This window comes from Haematobia irritans, chromosome 1 (genome assembly GCF_050003625.1).
Source record: "Haematobia irritans isolate KBUSLIRL chromosome 1, ASM5000362v1, whole genome shotgun sequence".
In the NCBI taxonomy this organism is placed as follows: domain Eukaryota; kingdom Metazoa; phylum Arthropoda; class Insecta; order Diptera; family Muscidae; genus Haematobia; species Haematobia irritans.
This window is the reverse complement of record NC_134397.1, coordinates 207,936,159-207,952,848: the sequence shown is the minus strand read 5'-3', so window position 1 is coordinate 207,952,848 and position 16,690 is coordinate 207,936,159. Positions and strand designations below refer to the sequence as shown.

The 16,690-nt window shown below is 29.3% G+C and overlaps 1 protein-coding gene across 3 annotated transcripts in view; it reads left to right on the top strand.

Annotated features, from left to right (window-relative positions):
- Positions 1-16,690, top strand: part of sba (six-banded) — an 832,225-nt gene that overhangs the window by 602,316 nt on the left and 213,219 nt on the right. The window lies entirely within an intron of this gene.

Genomic DNA, 16,690 nt, shown 5'->3' with positions numbered 1-16,690 from the left:
ACTAGTCTGTTATATTAACAAAATGTTTTATTTACTAACATCAAATAAAAATTTCTATACAAGTTGTATACTTACATCGCAGGATTGCTCTATATTTCCTCAACATCGGACTCAAGACTTTGATCCACCCTAATAAGCACTTAAGTTTCTATTTGTATTTAGTCAAGACATGCATTTGTATTTGTAATTTTGAATGAATGTTGAATAACCTACGGTAACGATTTTTGCAAAATTTTATATATTTGCAATAACTTTCAATCTAAGATTTGAAATAAAAGCATTAATTGGGCATATCCGACATATTGCATTACGATTTGTTTTCAAATTTAAAAAAAATATTAAAATTTTGATTTCTAAATATTGGTGATTATGTCAATTGTGACTATAGCGAAAGTGCTTAAATTGGGGTGAACCGATTATAGTGTATACTACATTAACCTTATTGGGTAAAATGGACACATTTGAGATAGAGGTGTGCACGTGAGTAATATTTTACTCGCGCTCAAGCGCACACTCATGAAAAGAAAAAACATTCTCACGGACAAAAAAATGTCGTGACTCACGAATAATTTTATAAGCAATTTACCAATGGAGGCCTGATTAAAAACATGATCATTATTAATATCGAGAGCATATTAAACTCTTAACATTTTACCCAGATCTAGCGATGTCCGTCCATCTGTTGACTAACGCAGAAATTTCGAACGAAAAAAGCTATCGACTTGCAACGTTGTACAAGTGGTTGCTATTGATGTAGGAAGAATGGTATTACAAGTCGGTCATATCAGTATAGCTCCCATATAAACCGGTCCGCAGACTTCCGAAGCCTCTTGGAAGAGTAAATTTCATCCAGATCAGTTCATAATTATAAATAACTCCCATATAAATCGATCCCCAGATTTGACTTCCGGAGCCTCTTGGGGGAGAAAATTTGATCCTATCCGACTGAAATTTGGTACGTGATGTGAGCATATGCTTTCTAACAACCATGCAAAAATTGTGCCATACAAACCAACAGTGGACCGCTTTGGCGCGGAAACCCCATAATTTGTTTGTTCCTTAACTGCTCAATTTGGAATGGCTTCTCATTGGAGAAGGTTAGGTTAGGTTAGGTGGCAGCCCGATATTTCAGGCTCACTTAGACTATTCAGTCCATTGTGATACCACATTGTTGAACTTCTCTCTTATCACTGAGTGCTGCCCCATTCCACGTTAAGCTCAATGACAAGGGACCTCATTTTTATAGCCGACTCCGAATGGCGTTCCAAAATTGTATTTCTATTGAAATTTTTGTCAAATTTTATTCCTATAGAAAATATTGTCCAAATTTTATTTCTATAGAAAATTTTGTCCAAATTTTATTCCTATAGAAAATTTTGTCAAAATTTTATTTCCATAGAGAATTTTGTCAAAATTTTATTTCTATAGAAAATTTTTTTTTATTTTTTTTTTATTTCTATAGAAAATTTTGTCAAATTTTATTCCTATAGAAAAATTTGCCAAATTTTATTCCTATAGAAAATTTTGTCAAAATTTTATTTCTATAGAAAATTTTGTCAAAATTTTATTTCTATAGAAAATTTTGTCAAAATTTTAATCCTATAGAAAATTTTGTTAAAATTGTATTTCTATAGAAAATTTTGTTAAAATGTTATTTCTATAGACAATTTTGTTAAAAATGTATTTCTATAGATAATTTTATCAAAATTGTATTCCTATAGAAAATTTTGTCGAATTTTATTTGTATAAAAAATTTTGTTAAAATTTTATTCCTATGGAAAATTATGTCAAAATTTTATTTGTATAAAAAATTTTGTCAAAATTTTATTTCTATAGAAAATTTTGTCAAAATTTTATTTCTATAGAAAATTTTGTCAAAATGTTATTTCTATAGAAAATTTTGTCAAAATTTTATTTCTATACAAAATTTTGTCAAAATTTTATTTCTATAGAAAATTTTGTCAAAATTTTATTCCTATAGAAAATTTTGTTAAAATTGTATTTCTATAGAAAATTTTGTTAAAATGTTATTTCTATAGAAAATTTTGTTAAAAATGTATTTCTATAGATAATTTTATCAAAATTGTATTCCTATAGAAAATTTTGTCGAATTTTATTTGTATAAAAATTTTTGTTAAAATTTTATTTCTATGGAAAATTATGTCAAAATTTTATTTGTATAAAAAATTTTGTCAAAATTTTATTTCTATAGAAAATTTTGTCAAAATTTTATTTCTATAGAAAATTTTGTCAAAATGTTATTTCTATAGCAAATGTTGTCAAAATGTTATTTCTATAGAAAGATTTGTCAAAATTTTATTTCTATAGAAAATTTTGTTAAAATTTTATTTCTATCGAAAATTTTGTCAAAATTTTATTGCTATAGAAAATTTTGTCAAATTTTATTCCTATAGAAAATTTTGCCAAATTTTATTCCTATAGAAAATTTTGCCAAATATTATTTGTATAAAAAATTTTGTCAACATTTTATTTCTATAGAAATTTTTGTGAAATTTTATTCCTATAGAAAAATTTGCCAAATTTTATTCCTATAGAAAATTTTTTTAATTTTTTTTTCTATAGAACATTTAGTCAAAATTTTATTTCTATAGAAAATTTTGTCAAATTTTATTCCTATAGAAAATTTCGACAAAATTTTATTCCTATAGAAAATTTCGACAAAATTTTATTCCTATAGAAAATTTCGACAAAATTTTATTCTTATAGACAATTTTGCCAAATTTTATTTCTATAAAAATTTTTGACAAATTTTATTTCTATAAAAATTTTTTGCCAAATTTTATTTCTATAAAAATTTTATTTCTGTAGAAAATTTTGTCAAAATTTTATTTCTATAGAAAATGTTGTCAAAATTTTATTTCTAAAGAAAATTTTGTCAACATTTTATTTCTATTGAAAATTTTGTTAAAATTTTATTTCTATAGAAAATTTTGTTAAAATTTTTTTTTCTGTAGAAAATTTTGTTAAAATTTTATTTCTATAGAAAATGTTGTTAAAATTTTATTTCTATAAAAAATTTTGTCAAAATTTTATTTCTATATAAAATTTTGTTGTTATTTCTATAGAAAGTTTTGTTAAAATTTTATTCCTATAGAAAATATTGTCCAAATTTTATTTCTATAGAAAATTTTGTCCAAATTTTATTCCTATAGAAAATTTTGTCAAAATTTTATTTCCATAGAGAATTTTGTCAAAATTTTATTTCTATAGAAAATTTTTTTTTATTTTTTTTTTATTTCTATAGAAAATTTTGTCAAATTTTATTCCTATAGAAAAATTTGCCAAATTTTATTCCTATAGAAAATTTTGTCAAAATTTTATTTCTATAGAAAATTTTGTCAAAATTTTATTTCTATAGAAAATTTTGTCAAAATTTTAATCCTATAGAAAATTTTGTTAAAATTGTATTTCTATAGAAAATTTTGTTAAAATGTTATTTCTATAGACAATTTTGTTAAAAATGTATTTCTATAGATAATTTTATCAAAATTGTATTCCTATAGAAAATTTTGTCGAATTTTATTTGTATAAAAAATTTTGTTAAAATTTTATTCCTATGGAAAATTATGTCAAAATTTTATTTGTATAAAAAATTTTGTCAAAATTTTATTTCTATAGAAAATTTTGTCAAAATTTTATTTCTATAGAAAATTTTGTCAAAATGTTATTTCTATAGAAAATTTTGTCAAAATTTTATTTCTATACAAAATTTTGTCAAAATTTTATTTCTATAGAAAATTTTGTCAAAATTTTATTCCTATAGAAAATTTTGTTAAAATTGTATTTCTATAGAAAATTTTGTTAAAATGTTATTTCTATAGAAAATTTTGTTAAAAATGTATTTCTATAGATAATTTTATCAAAATTGTATTCCTATAGAAAATTTTGTCGAATTTTATTTGTATAAAAATTTTTGTTAAAATTTTATTTCTATGGAAAATTATGTCAAAATTTTATTTGTATAAAAAATTTTGTCAAAATTTTATTTCTATAGAAAATTTTGTCAAAATTTTATTTCTATAGAAAATTTTGTCAAAATGTTATTTCTATAGCAAATGTTGTCAAAATGTTATTTCTATAGAAAGATTTGTCAAAATTTTATTTCTATAGAAAATTTTGTTAAAATTTTATTTCTATCGAAAATTTTGTCAAAATTTTATTGCTATAGAAAATTTTGTCAAATTTTATTCCTATAGAAAATTTTGCCAAATTTTATTCCTATAGAAAATTTTGCCAAATATTATTTGTATAAAAAATTTTGTCAACATTTTATTTCTATAGAAATTTTTGTGAAATTTTATTCCTATAGAAAAATTTGCCAAATTTTATTCCTATAGAAAATTTTTTTAATTTTTTTTTCTATAGAACATTTAGTCAAAATTTTATTTCTATAGAAAATTTTGTCAAATTTTATTCCTATAGAAAATTTCGACAAAATTTTATTCCTATAGAAAATTTCGACAAAATTTTATTCCTATAGAAAATTTCGACAAAATTTTATTCTTATAGACAATTTTGCCAAATTTTATTTCTATAAAAATTTTTGACAAATTTTATTTCTATAAAAATTTTTTGCCAAATTTTATTTCTATAAAAATTTTATTTCTGTAGAAAATTTTGTCAAAATTTTATTTCTATAGAAAATGTTGTCAAAATTTTATTTCTAAAGAAAATTTTGTCAACATTTTATTTCTATTGAAAATTTTGTTAAAATTTTATTTCTATAGAAAATTTTGTTAAAATTTTTTTTTCTGTAGAAAATTTTGTTAAAATTTTATTTCTATAGAAAATGTTGTTAAAATTTTATTTCTATAAAAAATTTTGTCAAAATTTTATTTCTATATAAAATTTTGTTGTTATTTCTATAGAAAGTTTTGTTAAAATTTTATTTCTATAGAAAATTTTGTCAAAATTTTATTTCTATAGAAAAACTTGTCAAAATTTTATTTCTATAGAAAATTTTGTCAAAATTTTATTTCTCTAGAAAATTTTGTTAAAATTTTATTTCTATAGACAATTATGCCAAATTTTACTGCTGTAGAAAATTTCGTCTAAACTTTATTTCTATAGAAAATTTTGTCAAAATTTTATGTCTGTAGAAAATTTTTGCACATTTTAATTTCTATAGTACATTTTTGCAAAAATTTATTCCTATAGAAAATTTTGTCAAAATTTTATTTCTGTAGAAAATTTTGTCAAAATTTTATTTCTATAGAAAATTTCGTCTAAACTTTATTTCTATAGAAAATTTTGTCAAAACTTTTTTTCTTTACAAAATTTTGTCAAAATTTTATTCCTATAGACAATTTTGCCAAATTTTATTCCTATGGAAAATTTTGTCAAAATTTTATTTCTATAGAACATATTGTCAAAATTTTATTTCTATAGAAAATTTTGTCAAATTTTATTCCTATAGAAAATTTTGTCAAAATATTATTTCTATAGAAAATTTTGTCAAAATTTTATTTCTATAGAAAATGTTGTCAAAATTTTATTTCTATAGAATATTTCGTCAAAATTTTATTTCTTTAGAAAATTTTGTCAAAATTTTATTTCTTTAGAAAATTTTGTCAAAATTTTATTTCTTTAGAAAATTTTGTCAAAATTTTATTTCTATAGAATATTTTGTCAAAATTTTATTTCTATAGAAAATTTTGTCAAAACTTTATTTCTATACAAAATTTTGTCAAAAATTTATTTCTATAGAAAATTTTATCAAAATTTTATTTCCACAGAATATTTTGTCAACTTTCTCAAAACATTATAAACTTTCTCAAATCATTATATCTGTAGAAAATTTTTGCACATTTTTATTTCTATAGAACATTTTTGCAAAAATTTATTTCTACGTAAATATTAAAGAAATTTATTCTTATTTTTAACTAAAAACTTAAATCTAATCATAAAAATGTTTGTTATTTTTATTTTAATACAAAACTTATTGTTTTTTCTTGTTGAAAAGCATAATATATTAATTTTCTGTTCTTTATATGAATAAATAATTTTGTTTTTAAACAAAAAATTAGTTTGGTTTTAATATTATTTACATTGCAGATTTTTTAATTATTTGTAAAATAGAAGTTACGGTTATGACGATTTCTTCGGAAAAAAGTCACGATTTTTCTTGAAATTTTATTGGCAGCTCTGCCGCGAGAGAATTAAAAGAGATCAATTTCTGCTTGTATGTTGTTCCGGAAAACTGTTTTATGAGTTCATTGGTTTTGCCTATACACTTGGCATGTTAATAAGGCTTCGCCAAAATTTGTTATGCTTAAGTCTAAATATTATTTAATTTGAATATTAAAATGAGTATTCGGAGTAAAGAGAATAAACATCCGGAACCACGAGAAAAAACAGCATGTGTTTTTGCCTCGAGAGCACCATTTTATGTATGGCACATTATGGGCACAATTTTTTTTTTTTTTTGGTTTGTCGGAAGAAATTGGAACGTACGACGAGTATGTCAAAATATTCAAAGGAAATTAAAAAAAAAAAACAGTGGAAAATATATAAAAAGTACAAAGGGATCTTCAGAAAAAATGGCGAAAGGGCACTTTATGTTACTCTTTTTAGAGTTAGAACAGTAAAACGAAAAAAGGGTGTTTAGTTCCTTTTTATTAATAAGTAGTCCGTCAACTCGGACACTTTCAAAAATAAAAGCGGGCATTTAATTCGAGTTTTGCCGCTAAAATTTATTTTTATTTTAGAGGCAAAACTCTCTCTAAAAGCAAAATAAAATTATAACTTTTTTGGCAAATTGTATTATAACTTGGTGGGGAATGATCCAAAGCAACAACTGAGAGAAAATTCTTCCAAGCATATAATATGTTTGGGCTCAAAATGCCTCCAAACATATAATATGTTCACATAAAACAAACATAATAATGTTTCGGCAATATCCAATAATATATGTGCCTCCTGCAAAATATGTTTGGAACATATGTTAGAGAAGCGATTTTTTTTTTTTTTTGAGGGTGTATAATTAAGTTTTTTCCACCAGTGTGGTATATATAAATATTTATGAAATCGAGTGTCCCTTTTGCCTTTACTCATGAATACATACTATTTAAGTTTTGGATGTTTTAGAAGTCGGTGTCCTGTTGTTTGAAGACACAACAATCCTAATGTAGGGTGTCAATATTCCCCAATAACAAAAACAAATTTTCGTATACCTTTGGAATAAATTTAATTGGTATCGGACTGTGTCTTAATACACAACAGAATTTCAATAAAATCATATTTAACTTAAGTAGGTCGAAATTAAATGTACGACGATTCAAGGCATGTGTGTGCGATTAACGTGAATCCGTAACGAAATCAAAATCAGAAGGGAGGATAACAGTCAGCAAGAATTACAGCAGAAGCAGTCGAAGCAGCATAAGCTTACGGCGAGGGATGTTTGTTCTTTACTGCCATGCTGCTGGTTGATGGTTGCTGGATGGTTAGATGGCTGGCTGGCTGAATGTTCTCAAGTACCATTGAGATTGCCAGCCAGCCAACCAACCAACCATCCAAGCAACCAGCCTAGTCATCCAGCCCCATCCATCCATCCAGCCAGCTAGCAAAAAGTAAGCAGCCAACAACCTTTTATCCATCCATCCATCCAGCCAGCCTATTGAGATGCTGCCGTAGACTGAAGTTTTTGTCGTGGGTTTACTGTTTTGTAAAGTATGTGTGAATGAACAATCAATCAGCGAGGACAGTTTATATTTGACGGGCAATGAAGTAGGACGTGTGCGTTTTTCCTGTGTGTATGTTGATATTTTTGTTCCGCTCGCGGCATTAAAGAGAATACGTTTAACAAGGATATTTTCTAAATCACAGATATACGGAAGTGATCGATCGGTGACTAATAATTATCGGTTAATGTTGGAAGTGCTTGAATAATTAGAAAAATTTGTGAAAAAAAGAAAATGATGACCAAGAAATTGAATTTGAAAAAAAAATATGAATAAGCATTTGTGTAATAATACCGTATAATTTTTACATTTGTGGTAAAATAAAAATTAAAAAAAAATTAAGCCACTAAAAATAATATTAAAAAAAATTAAAATAAAAAACACAAAATAAATCAACTAACAAAATAAAAAAAGTTTAAAATTTTGTGAAAATTAAAAATCATATTTGTAAAATAATAAAAAAAAATTTCCAAAAATTTTAAAGAAAGAGGATTTGAAATTCACATCAAAATAATAACAAAAAATATTTTTTTTAAAAATAATTTTGTAAAAAAATTTTAAAGAAATAAAGGTCCCATACACCTTTATATTCATCTTGTGTATATTTTTGTTTACAAAAATTTTGAAAAAAAAAACAATAAAATAAAAAATCGAAATATATTTTTTTAATATTATTGATTTAAATCCAGTGCATAAAAACAAATCAACATACAAGTAAGATTCCTACCAATAATTTCTTTTAATTTCCCTGAAAATACTTGAGGGGGTTGGTTGTTATGGTTTTAACGATTATGAACGCTACTTGGCATTACTATTTTACAATTTTATATGTTATCCGGCTTATTGAATGAAAAAATAAACATTAGGATTAAATTCAATGGAAGTGTGTATATTATTATTATTGGGATTTTAGACGGTTGTCGGCTACCAGTTAATGGCCGTCGGCAACATTTCGCTCTCACACATTCAGTGGTAATAATAACAAAGGATTAAAATATCCTTCATCCCTAAACAAGGAATAGTTCCCATCATCTATTGAGTTGCGATTAATGAAATTGTTCTGTGTGATGTTGATGTGTTTTCATATATTTCCTAAAAACTAATGACCATTTATGATGGTGCGGTCGTTGTTGTTATTGTTGATAAATTTGTGTGAAAGTTGGCAATTAAAACTGCCGTCGGCTTTTCATTCATTATGCTGCTGTGAAATCATTGTGAGTGTTATAACAATGCCGTGGGCTTTATGGGACTTTCCGTTTACATGGTTTATATGGTGGTGTTTTGATAGTAAGCGGTTAACGAGTTTGTCGTAGTAGAAAATCTAGCTAGCAAATCAAAAAAGGACCTGTTGATGGATTCACATACTCTTTGGGAGAAAAAATATTTACAAGAATCTAAAGAATAACGGAAATCAGGACTAAATTCCAAAATTCAAGGTCATTACTCCATTAATTGAATTGGCGGGAGATTTTGCTCAACTAGCAACATTTTCTTTTGTGGATTTAGTAAGCAGTTTCCCATGTCCGTAAGGCAATGTTGCTCTTCCAATCCGGAAGTGGCGCAAAATTGACGCAGAAGCGATGAATTTTACATGGGCTTGTCATAGGACGGATGTCCACCATTTCAACAGCCGTTGCACTGAATATGCATCACTTCTTTGGATGTGAATTAAAAAATTTTGTGGTATTTTGGCAAATAATTAATTTTATAATTTTTTATGATTTTTAATGCAATCCAACGCTTGTTTGAAACCCTTGACCTCAAATATTTTCAAAATTTCGCATTTTGATACCCTTCACCACCACTGTGGTACATGGTATAATAAGTTTGTGCATTTGTATGTACCGCCAAGAAGGAGTAATCACAGACCAACCTTTTAGTATACGGATCGGCTTAGAATTAAATTCTGAGTCGATTTAGCGATGTCCGTCTGTCTGTCTGTTTGTCTGTCCGTCTGTCTGTCTGTCTGTTGATGTATTTTTGTGTGCAAAGTACAGCTCGCAGGTTTAGTCCGATTGTCCTAAAATTTGGTATAGGGTCCTGTTTCGGCTCAAAAACGATCCCTATTGAAAATTGGTTCAGATTTATATATACACGCTCACAAAAAATCGCTTCTGTAACATATACTCCCAAACATATTTTGCTTCAAGCATATACATTTTTGGCTATTGCCCAAACATTTATATGTTTGATCTCTTCCAATATATGATATGTTTGAAAGCACATTGGTCTAAACAATATATGTTTGGGTAGTCAATTTCCAAACATTTTGTATTTTTGCATCCAAATTCAATAATAATTCCAAAAAACAATATGTTATTATGTGAACATATAATATGTTTGGAAGCATTTTGCACCCAAAAATATTATATGCTTAAAAAAATTCTCCCAAACAATATTGTGCTCAAAATTTTATTTATTTATTTATATATTTACAATCATAATGAATTATGAAAATAAACAGGTAATATAGGTGCTAACAACATAGGTTTTCGACCTGAATGCTCAAAATTTTGTTTCTGCCCAATTGTATATTCCCCCACATCTTTCTCACTTCCACGAGATTTCACTTCCACGAGATTCTTAGCACCTTTTTCTGTAATACAAACATTGTAGAAGAAATTATTCAATTGTATGATTTTTTTTTTTATTTTAATTTTACCTTTTGCCGGACGGGGATTCGAACAGCGGACCACACAGTTTGTAAGGATCAAAGAAGTAGCTGATCAATTGCCCAAGGAAAAATAAAATGTTAATTTTGTAATAACAAGCAACAACCACCAACTTAATTCAATATCGCTCCCTGTTAAATAGCGCTCCAAGCTACTAAACACATATATGTTTATAGGCTATTTCTAAATTAATATATGTTTGCATCCAAGCATATTATATTTACAAACATTTTATGTCCCAAACATAATATGTTCTAACATATTAACATATATGTCCCAAACATGTTATGCTAGTTTATGAACATTATATGCTTGCACTCAAAAATATTGTGTTTAAAAATTTGTGTTCCAAACATATAATGTTTATAGCCAAACATATGAAAAACAGTCTTTTTCATCCGTGTAGCTGCCATACATATTTTTCACCGATCTGGTCATAATTGGCGTGTCTATCAACCGATCTTCCTCAAATTCCGTACATCTGAATATTTTATGAGTCTCGAAAAACTTGCAAAATATCAGCCAAATCGGTTCAAGTTTAGATATAGCTCCCATATATAGCTTTCGCCCGATTTACACTCATTTGCCCACAGAGGCCAAATTTTTGCTCCGATTTAGTTGAAATTTTGCATAGGGAGTAGAATTAGCATTGTAACTATACGTGCCAAATTTGGTTAAAATCGATTCAGATTTGGATATATCTCCCATATATAGCTTTCGCCCGATTTACACTCATTTGCCCACAGAGCCCAAAGTTTACTACCGATTTTCGTCAAATTTTGCACAGAGAGTAGAATTTACATTCTCCCAAGGCTTGGTAAATTTGATTGAAATCTGTTCAGATTTAGATAAAGCTGCCATATATACCTTTCTTCCGATGTGCACTTATATGGCCTCAAAAGCCAAAGTTTTGCCCTGACTTACTTCAAATTTTACGCAAGGTGTATGTTTAATAGCATAGGTTAAGTGTACCAAATTTGGTTGAAATCGGTTCAGATTTAGATATAGCTCCCATATATATCTTTCGCCCGATTTGCACTTATATGGCCCCAAAAGCGAGAGTTTTGCCGTGAGTTGCTTGAAATTTTGCACAAGAGTTACGTTTAATGATACTGTTATGTGCGACAAATTTTGTTAAAATCGGTTCAGATTTACATATAGCTCCCAGAGGCCAATCTGTTATTCCGATTTACGCGATTTTACTATTTTTTTGTACTAACATTGTGTTCCACCCTAGTGCGTTAGCCGACTTAAATTTTGAGTCTATAGAGTTTGTAGAAGTTTATCAAATTCTGTCCAGATCCAGTGATATTTAAATGTATGTATTTGGGACAAATCTTTATATATAGCCCCGAACACATTTGACGGATGTGATATGGTATCGAAAATTTAGATCTACAAAGTGGTGCAGGGTATAATATAGTCGGCCCCGCCCGACTTTAGACTTTCCTTACTTGTTTAGAATGGTGACGAGGGTATAATAACAGGTTGGCTGATAAGTTCCCGGTCTGACACATAGATGGCGTCGCTAGTATTAAATGCATGTTATTTTTATATAGTACCAACCTTCAAATGATTCGTGTCAAAATTTGACGTCTGTAAGTCAATTAGTTTGTTATTGTGAAAAAAATGAAAAAAATAATTTCGTGTTTTGATAAAATACGGTGGAAGCAAAAACTTGGCTTGATAATGAGTTTCCGGACTCTGCTCCAGAGAAATTAACAATAATTGATTGGTATGCAAAATTCAAGCGTGGTGAAATGAGCACGGAGGACAGTGAACGCAGTGGACGCACGAAAGAGGCGGTTACCGACGAAAACATCAAAAAAAAATCCACAAAATGATTTTGAATGATCGTAAAATGAAGTTGATCGAGATAGCAGAGGCCTTAAAGATATCAAAGGAACGTGTTGGTCATATCATTCATCAATATTTGGATATGCGGAAGCTCTGTGCAAAATGGGTGCCGCGCGACCAAAAACAACAGCGTGTTGATGATTCTGAGCGGTGTTTGCAGCTGTTAACTCGTAATACACCCGAGTTTTTCCGTCGATATGTGACAATGGATGAAACATGGCTCCATCACTACACTCCTGAGTCCAATCGACAGTCGTCTGAGTGGACAGCGACCGGTGAACCGTCTCCGAAGCGTTGAAAGACTCAAAAGTCCGCTGACAAAGTAATGGCCTCTGTTTTTTGGGATGCGCATGGAATAATTTTTATCGATTATCTTGAGAAGGGAAGACCATCAACAGTGACTATTACATGGCGTTATTGGAGCGTTTGAAAGTCGGAATCGCGGCAAAACGGTCCCATATGAAGAAGAAAAAAGTGTTGTTCCACCAAGACAACGCACCGTGCCACAAGTCATTGAGAACGATGGCAAAAATTCATGAATTGGGCTTCGAATTGCTTCCCCACCCACCGTATTCTCCAGATCTGGCCCCCGGCGACTTTTTCTTAAATCCTTACATTTATCTGTGGGAAGCGTACTGGGTGAACTGATCTGCTTGGGAAAATATTTGTCATCCTACGATCGGGGAGCGACCATCGGCAGCGCTTGAATAACATTTTGGCTGATAAGTCCCCGGTCTAACAAAGAAAAACACATTTTTTTTGTCAAAATTCGTTTTTATTATTCAACATAGTGCCCTTCAAGAGCGATACAACGATTATAACGACCTTCCAATTTTTTGATACCATTTTGGTAGTACTCCTTCGGTTTTGCCTCAAAATAGGCCTCAGTTTCAGCGATCACCTCTTCATTGCAGCCAAATTTTTTCCCTGTGAGCATCCTTTTGAGGCCTGAGAACAAGAAAAAGTCGCTGTGGGCCAGATCTGGAGAATACGGTGGGTGGGGAAGCAATTCGAAGCCCAATTCATGAATTTTTGCCATCGTTCTCAATGATTTGTGGCACGGTGCGTTGTCTTTGTGGAACAACACTTTTTTTTTCTTCATATGGGGCCGTTTTGCCGCGATTCCGAACTTCAAACGCTCCAATAACGCCATGTAATAGTCACTGTTGATGGTTTTTCTCTTCTCAAGATAATCGATAAAAATTATTCCATGCGCATCCCAAAAAACAGAGGCCATTACTTTGCCAGCGGACTTTTGAGTCTTTCCACGCTTCGGAGACGGTTCACCGGTCGCTGTCCACTCAGCCGACTGTCGATTGGACTCAGGAGTGTAGTGATGGAGCCATGTTTCATCCATTGTCACATATCGACGGAAAAACTCGGGTGTAGTACGAGTTAACAGCTGCAAACACCGCTCAGAATCATCAACACGTTGTTGTTTTTAGTCAAATGTGAGCTCGCGCGGCACCCATTTGGTACAGAGCTTCCACATATCCAAATATTGATGAATGATATGACCAAAACGTTCCTTTAATATCTTTAAGGCCTCTGCTATCTCGATCAACTTCATTTTACGGTCATTCAAAATCATTTTGTGGATTTTTTTGATGTTTTCGTCGGTAACCACCACTTTCGGGCGTCCACTGCGTTCACCGTCCTCCGTGCTCATTTCACCACGCTTGAATTTTGCATACCACTCAATTATTGTTGATTTCCCTGGGGCAGAGTCAGGAAACTCATTATCAAGCCAAGTTTTTGCTTCCACCGTATTTTTTCCCTTCAGAAAACAGTATTTTATCAAAACACGAAATTCCTTTTTTCCACTTTTTTCACAATAACAAAAGTTGCTTCACAAAAGACGCTCTATATCACAAAACTAATTGACGTACAGACGTTAAATTTTGACACGAATCATTTGAAGGTTGGTACTATATAAAACCGGCCAACCTGTTACTTGTAGCCAATCGAAGGGGTAAATTTTCAGCTGACCTCAAGTAAAACCGATAAATTTGTTTGTTCAAAAAACGGCTCAATTTTGAATGATTTCTCATCGGACAATAATCAAATTCAATAACTGTCCACTTTGATACAAGTGAAGCAACTCCTTGGCTGTTTCGAGTCTAACTTTTGTATGCTTCGGTAAGCTCTTGCAGTTTTTAAAAGTTCAATGGCTTTAGTCCAAATTCTTTTTTCAATATGTGTTGCACCCGATCTCGTCATATCTCCAACACCTCGGCTTTGTGGATTTCGATCAAATTTTACCCTCAGTTTTTGGATAATTTCGGGTGTTCTTACTGTTTCTTCGTCCACTTTTTGGACGAGATACAACACTGCTAATATCGCAATAACGAGCAATGGTGCGAGAAAACAAAAGACTTATTCACATTTCCGTGCTGAAGGGATCGAACCACAAGTGGTTTTCCAGCAAAAGATAAAACGATAAAGAATTGCCTGAAATGCATCACGAATAGCTCCGAATGCAATAGATCAAAAGGCTTTTGTGTAGCTTGTAAACAATAAAATTAACTGTCACTGGAAAAAATCTGTCTGACAAGCTGCATAAAAATAATGGCAACCTGAAGTTGGTTGCAATACATATCTGATCTGTAAATGTATTTGTAAATTCTTCCTGCGGTGAATGCCATGAATCGATATTAGATTACCATCATGCCAATATCACCACACACTTTTTTACCTTTCGATAAACAAACAGAAATCAACTACTAATCGGATTTAGTTTTTAGCTTCCATTGGACAACTGCAAACATGGTTGGATGGCAAAATAACATAGAGTGACATTGGGCAGCATTGTCACCAATGTCCCGTCCAAAAATTCATTGCTCTGGCAACAAACCATAGACCATAGACTCTAAAGGGTCAAGGATGTGATTTTTTCCATTCAACATTTGTCGTTTTTTTTTTTTTTTGTTGTTTGCATGTTGCAAATCAAATGTGCGTTCTGGTCTAAAAGAGTTAAACTAAGTAAGACTGCCTACATGTTTTACAACATAGTAACCGTTTCCATATTACAATGCTCAGTATATCGCAAGGCAAAATGGGAAGGCCAATACTAGACTACTAAACTTTGTCAATGTGATATGGAGCAGGGGACCAAATGATATTCTAGGGATTTAGAATGTGTTGGAAGCATTTTATATCATTGTTAATAGTATTTTCTACTTACATGTTTTGTTGCTGGGATACAACTGAGCTTTGTTGACATTCTGGAGTGACAGGAGTTGCTAGTTGAAATGCAAACTCTTCCCAATGTATTCATAAACTCTAATAGATGACCACAGTGGTAATGGAAATCGAAAGTTGTATTCAAGGGTATTTTAATTATTTTTTTTATCGGCATAATGACAAAATGTAGGTTTTGTAGTCAAGACTAACAAAGATCGAGAATTGAAATGTATAATACTGGAAAAAAATAAATTCAGATAGGCTTACAAGTTCTTCTGCGATTTTTACACACGAAGAAATGATTTTACCTTGGGAATTAAGTTTTCGTTTGCTGTAAAATCTAATTTTCAAAATCCATTTACTCTTGACTACTATGACCATTGGTGATATCTAAATCGGTAAATAAAACGAGTTGCAAGTTGAACTAGCAGCTTTCTTCATCGCATTAGGACCACAATTGTTACTCAATCTAAAAATTATATACCCAAATAATTGTACCACAAAATTATGAATTATGTAGTGTTTGATCAAATTTTTGTGGTTATTATAAAAAAAAAATTTTTCTTCAAACGAAATGATTTATTATTTTATTTTAGAAGTTTATTTACTCACAATAGCGACAATTCATTTTAGTGTTTAAATATCCTTGATATATAAATGTGCCGAACTTCAAATATTTTTAGTTTGCACAAGAGAAAGTTACAACTTGTATTTTTATAGAATAATTTCTCAACATTTTATTTCTATAGAAAATTTTGTCACAATTTTATTTCTATAGAAAATTTTGTCAAAATGTTATTTCTATAGAAAATTTTAGCAAAATTTTATTTCTACCAATTCTACCAAAACTTTATTTCTATAGAAAATTTTGTCAAAAATGTATTTTGTTTTTGTTAAAATTGTATTTGTATTGAAAATTATGTCAAGATCTTAATTTTATAGAATATCTTGTCAAATTTTATCTCAAGAGAAAATTTTGTCAAAATTCTATTTCTATAGAAATAAAATTTTAACAAAATTTTATTTCCATAGAAAGTTTTGTCACAATTTTATTTCGAGAGAAAACTTTCTCAAAATTGTTTTTCTATAGAAAATTTTGTCAAAATTTTATTTCGTTGTTTTTTTATTTCAACTTAAAACCATACATTGACTAAACTACAAGTGTAGCTTAACCAACAGAGGAAAAGAATGTTTGTCAAATTTATTTGGGCAAAGCCCTATAGACTGCAAGATGGTTGGATGGACGCACGTTTCGGAATTACCACATTCCTCATCAGC